At 37.4% G+C, this 6,511-nt stretch overlaps 1 protein-coding gene across 1 annotated transcript in view; it reads left to right on the top strand.

The window, feature by feature from the left end:
- The first annotated feature begins 269 nt into the window (after positions 1 to 269).
- LOC135215472 (neurocalcin homolog) overlaps positions 270 to 6,511 on the top strand; it is a 736,775-nt gene continuing 730,533 nt past the window's right edge. The window contains 1 exon segment of the mRNA XM_064250215.1: positions 270 to 292. The gene's annotated coding sequence lies outside the window, so the exon portion shown is untranslated.

Below are 6,511 nucleotides of genomic sequence, written 5' to 3'. Positions count from 1 at the left end.
TTTTAGGATAATTGGTAAATGACAATTAGAATATAGCCGATAAAAACGTTATAGTTCTTAGGATCATTGGTAAAAAAATTTTATCACATTTTTATCGGCTAAATTCCAAGTGTCATTCACCAGTGACACTCAAACCTTATCACATTTTTATTGGCTATACTCCAATGACCTTAAAACCTTATATTACTTGTTGACGAAGTCCTCTTAAAGTTCATTTCGAAATAGAAACTGTTGAAGTACGTCAAGTTTCCACAAGTCCCACAACATTTCTGAAAACGGAAGAAGATTAAAAGTGAGTCCTAAGAGTGAATCGTTGTAAGTGATTTCTTGCTTCTTTACTTGTTTGCTTTCACTATATCTGAAAACCCATGATCTGGTGGTCATGACGCTTGCCGCCCCAGTGAGAGTGACAGGGCTCGATGACCTTGCTAGGCTGAGTGATTTATGAAAGTTCTGTCAGGCTCTTCTAGTAGTCTAGTTAGTCGACTGGTGAGTTACATAATATATATATATATATGTATGTATACATATATATGTGTGTGTGTGTGTGTGTATATATATATATATGTATATATATATCTATATATATATATAATATATATATTAATATGTATGTATATATATTATATATAAATAAAAGCAGTTGTTAGTCCTTGGCCTTTCGTTTGAGAGACATTGTTCGATCCCGATGTGAGTTAGAAAGTTTTATATAAATCGTATATATATGTATAATATATGAATATATTTATATACATAGCATATAATATATATTTCTACGTGTACTTTTAACAATGCTCGTGACTGTAACCTGTGTATAGAAAAGTCATTCGAATTATTTGTCAGTATGTGATTGGCAGCCATAATTAAATTTGGAGGGCTGTTGATGAGACAGGAAACTTGAATTGGACTTGCACTGAATTCACGCACCTTTCTTCGTATTACATATTTTATGATAAATATCAGGACCTGAAATTTCGGGCGGAAACGCCTCCGTTTCTATAGTTTAGTATTGAAGGACAATGGGATTAATTAACAATCTGTCATACGTCTTCTACTTTATTGAAATTAAAAAAAAAAAATTAAATCCTTTATGGTATATAGAATCCTGTTTACTTTTTCTTTAAAACATTTATGAAATTAAAATTGTCTTCCAGTTAAGGCAATTAGCACAGTCAGTCCCAATTTCTCTCCAAACATTCAAATTAGATGAAATGGGAAATTGCTGTCAGATTGTTTGTTAGTTACCTTCACTCTCATAAATGCCGTTATATTTTTGGGGGGTGAACATGACTCTCTCTCTCTCTCTCTCTCTCTCTCTCTCTCCTCTCTCTCTCTCTCTCTCTCATAGACTTCAGACTTCAGACATTGTTATGCTTTTAGGTTTAAACGTGGCTCTCTCTCTCTCTCTCTCTCTCTCCTCTCTCTCTCTCTCTCTCTCTCTCTCTCTCTCTCTCACACTGTTACGTTTTTGGCGATTGAACGTAACTGTGTGTGTGTGTGTGTGTGTCTGCATCTGGTGGGCATGCTTGTGTTGGTTTTTGTCGTTGACCGCGACTACAAGACAGCTCTCAAATCTGAGAGCGATATCAGTTTCCAACTGATTCCTGCAATAGCTGCTGGATTTAATGCGACATCGTAATTGGCTCAGAATCAAGATTTTTTTCTCTATTTTTTTGTGTGGATTTTTTCCCTTTTTTTGTGGATTTAGTACAGACATCAAGTGGACAGGGTAGATACAGTCTGAAATATGTAGGGGGGAAAACATGAGAGGCTGTTTTTCGAACAGTGTTATTATTATTATTATTATTATTATTATTATTATTATTATTATTATTATTATTATTATTAATAATGAATAATAATAATAATTGTAGTTGACCCCGATTCCTTTGGAAGAAGCCCACAAGGGCCACTGACTTGAAATTCAACCTTCCAAAGAATGCGGTGTTCATTTGAAAGAAGTAACAGAAGGTAAGAGAAAATATAGAATGAAAAGGTCAATTATTAGAAACGGCAGAGTACATTCAGAAATTCGTCCATAATGGGATAAAGGAAGAAGGTACTCTGTAATTTAAGTACACTGAATGTCTCGTGGTTCATACCAGATGGGTCTCTCTTGGCACCTCGTATTCTAGCTAAAATAGGGTCACACCACTTGGAATGACTCTGAGCTACAGTGCCATGATTAACCCCCTATCCCCCTTCCCGAACCCCCACCTTACAACCCACTTGTTTTTGTTTTTGTGTTTTTTTTTCTTTGCAGGCAGTTTGATGTTACAAAGTTCATATTCTGACTTCGATTCTCTGTGAAGGATGTGATTCTTAGTATGTTAGTGTTTTTTTTTTTTAATTTATTTATTTTTATTTGGTTATACCGATACCGGCATCTCCCAGGTGCGTAGGCTACGAGTACCGCTGCACTCTTGCTTTTTGTACACTGCAACTTAATGTGTTTTTTATTTATTTATTCATTTTTCTTTTAAGTTTTGGATCTAGTCGGAAACTTCATAACTTTTCCCAATAGGCACCTGTGGCTTTTAGATTAGCATCCTACTTTTCCGTTTAGAGTTGCAGGTTGGCTGATTATTAGTATCTGAGTTTCATGGACGGTGGTTCCTTGTCCTGAGTTATAGGTAGTATATGAGTGCGCAAACGCCCAAGACAGAATGTATATGCACATCATAGTGAGATTGCTTGAGATGCCACTGCAATGGTTGGGTGTGGTAGGGTCTGAGGACCGATTAGATTTTCGTAATACAATGGCATATAGGCATGCCAATTCCATCAGGAACTAAATCAACCGCTTTTACCTTTTTAAACATTGATATTTAGAATATTTTTAAACTCTATTTATATAATTATCAATTTCATTAATGATATTGATTTTAAAACTCATTATTCATATAATTTCCAATTTCATTCACTCTCATCATAGCGCTGAATGACCCTATGGTTCCCAGCGCTTGGATCTGTGCGTAAATCACATATACCATTCCACCAACAGAGCTTTTCAGGACAATCATGACACTCTGGCATGAATTGAATGAACTGCAGTCTGTCTGTCAGTGTAGGCCTATTTTCAAATGCGAATTGACGGATTCTTTTCTCATAATGTGTGATAATTCATCTGTGCGGTTTAATGAACAACACACACACACACACACACACACACACGCGGAGCTGTGATTGAACATTATCTTTAAGCTGGAGTGAGGGAGGTTAATGCTCTGATATACATTATCTCCTTCCTCTTTTGAGAGACCTATAGGAAATCCATTCTCTCCGAAGTCGATCGGATTGCACTCTCCCTACTCAGGTGATGGGCGCGTCAAGTCAAGGTCGCTATTGCAGTACGCGTTGTTTATTTTGTACCTCTCTCTCCTCTCTCTCTCCTCTCTCTCTCTCTCTCTCTGTTTAGTAATTAGTGTTCTGACGTTTACCAAAATAGAATCTTTACAGCATGAAGATACGTACTTATTAATGGCTGTATTCTCTCTCTATCTCTCTCTCTCTCTCTCTCTCTCTCTCTCTCTCTCTCTCTCTCTCTCTCTCTCTCTCTCTCTCTCTGTACAGTAATTAGTGTTCTGACGTTTACCAAAATAGAAACTTTACATCGTGAAGATACATACTTATTATGAATGGCTGTATTCTCTCTCTCTCTCTCTCTCTCTCTCTCTCTCTCTCTCTCTCTCTCTCTCTCTTCAGTAATCAGTGTTCTGACGTTTACCAAAATCGAATCTTTACAGGATGAAGATACATACTTATTGTTATTAATGACTGTATTCTAAAAGTTCATTTCAGCTCTTGTTTGAGCAGTGTCTTACTCTAAAATGATATCTGTCCTGTGGTGTTTTTATTAAAGTTAAAAAAGCCAATATGTTTAGTTCTTCTTTTACAGAGTATTTCGAATAGCAAACTTAACATAGCAGATCGCGTTATATAAGAATAGTCTCGCCCAGTAGCTTAAGTAAACTTAACAAGGCAGATGACATTTCTATCTTAATTGTGCTCGAATATCTATTATCTTGTTGTGACTTTATTACAATAGATTTTCTTTGTCAGCTAATAATCTTATCTCGGCAACTTCTGTAACGGATGTGGGTTCATAAAATGTACGAGAAAATGGCTATTTGACGTATAAATGGATGGCTTGCATTTAACGCATTTTATCCATTTATTAATCTGTTAATTTAATTTTTTTATTTGATAATTATTTCCTCTTTTTAATAAGTGACATTTCTTCTTTATGTATTCCCCTTTACCTTCCTAATGAGCTTGAATTTCAAGTCAGTGTCCCCTGTGGTGGGCTGGTTCCTTATGAATAGTTTTCGTCTTCTGAGTAATGGCAACAATAATCGGGCAAGAAACCTACTTAATTAATACTTTCTATTTTGTGCATTTGTCAACAAAGGCTTCCAGATGTTAAAAGGGAATTAATAATATGTCAGTGAAGGGACAGACGTCGTGATATTTAATATACAAAATGACGAGGAAAAGATTTCGCGAAAGAATTTACCTCATAGTTTAGAAAGATATGCGGGAAAAGGGTTGCCTTCACTAGCCAAGTGGACATCCCAGGAACCAACGGTGCGCCGATTTCTGTTCACAGAAAACGGAGGGTAAGGCCGGGCGGCCGGTCAGCAGAGGCAGTAGCACAGGAAAAATTTAGAACAGCCGTCTCTCTCTCTCTCTCTCTCTCTCTCTCTCTCTCTCTCTCTCTCTCTCTTGCTTGAGAGATAAAATGGTCAATTCGGCGACGTGCAAAAATAACCTGTGTCAACACGCACACTCTTGAGAGCGAGGGAGAGCTCCTCTGTGGTGTAAAGAACATAATTTTTATGTAAATACACACACATTTAAAAGAGAGAGAGAGAGAGAGAGAGAGAGAGAGAGAGAGAGAGAGAGAGAGAGAGAGAAGGGGGTGGGGGCCGCAGGTACGCGTTCTTGAGACAGAGGGAGAGCTCTTCTCTGGTATAAAAAACGTAATTTAAACGTAGATTCACATGCATGTAAGAGAGAGAGAGAGAGAGAGAGAGAGAGAGAGAGAGAGAGAGGATGGCCAAGCAGGCGTACCAAATATTTTCAACGTGTCACTGAAGTGACCACCACATTCCTTAAATATTCGGCAGAAAAAAAAAATAAAATAAAATAAATAAATAAATAAAGCAATTAGCTGTGGATTCCGAGGTAAAGTCTTCAACAGATTCGACGGCCATAAACCGGAAAATTGAATTTGAAATACAAAAGTATAATGAGTTTCCGGAGCTGAATTATTTCAAGAAAAGAATTCCCAGTGAGTTTAGTGGCTCTCAGCCCTCACTCACTCTTGCCAATTACACCTGTCACCGGGACTGCTAAAGGAACTTGGTCATTCTTTATCCGGGCTTTGGGCTCTCCCCATCAGAACATTAGAAGCATTAATGAGCCATGTTTGTTTGTTTGTTCGTATGGTGTTTTTGCGTTGCGTGGCACCAGCGGTTATTCAGCAACGGGACCAACGGCTTTACGTGACTTCCGAACCACGTCGAGAGTGCACTTCTGTCACCAGAAATTCACATCTCTAACCCCTCAATGGAATGCCCAAGAATCGAATCGCGGCCAAGGAGGTGGCACGTCAACACCATACCGGCCACGCCACTGAGGCGCTGCGAGCCACGGTGAACTAGGGAGTTTTCGAAACGCTTAATCGTTAGTTCGCTCACATTACTCTTGCTATTTTCTTATGATCTTGACGCGAGCTGGACTTTCAGAGTCTATTGCATTATGTAAGTTGAGACCATTGTTCCTTGAAATGGAAACCCTTTGTCAACATTTGAAGAAAAGAGCTTATTCAAGGACACTTGTTGACGTGATTGAAAGGTGGAAGATATACGCTGGATTTGGCCAATAATCATTATCCATAACATGGAACTAGGATTGTGGATCTGAGAGAGTATATTTCAGCTGCAGGTATTCCCATTAAGGAAACTTATTTTTGCACAGTACGGGGACATACATGGTGTAACACTTAATTTTTTTTTCTTTTTTAAAGATAGACACAGTAATAATACTCCTTCATAAGCACCAAGTTCGAGGGAAAAATTCTGTTTTAAGTGTCAAAAACAGTTATAATATTTTGGCCAGTTTTTTTTTCTCCGAATTTTGGAGTAAGAACGTGAAGTTTCAAAACATGTGATTTCAAAGTTTGAATTAATAATTTATTTTTTATTACAGTATTTCAGTGTTTCTCAAGCAACATGAATTGAAGATTTTGCTCTGTTTATTCTTTGTCATTTTTACTTGTAAAATAGAGAATCATGAGTATTTAAGAAGAAAAGTTAAGTATACCTTAATTTAACCAGACCACTGAGCTGAATAACAGCTCTCCTAGGGCTGGACCGAAGGATAAGATATTATTACGTGGCTATGGACCAATTAGTTACCTAGCAACTGGACCTACAGCTTATTGTGTGATCCGAACCACATTATATCGAGAAATTAATTTCTAATTACCTGAAATAAATTCCTCCGA

The sequence above is a fragment of the Macrobrachium nipponense genome, chromosome 5, assembly GCF_015104395.2.
Source record: "Macrobrachium nipponense isolate FS-2020 chromosome 5, ASM1510439v2, whole genome shotgun sequence".
Lineage (NCBI taxonomy): Eukaryota > Metazoa > Arthropoda > Malacostraca > Decapoda > Palaemonidae > Macrobrachium > Macrobrachium nipponense.
The sequence above is the reverse complement of the archived record's forward strand: the minus strand, read 5'-3'. Positions and strand labels throughout refer to the sequence as shown.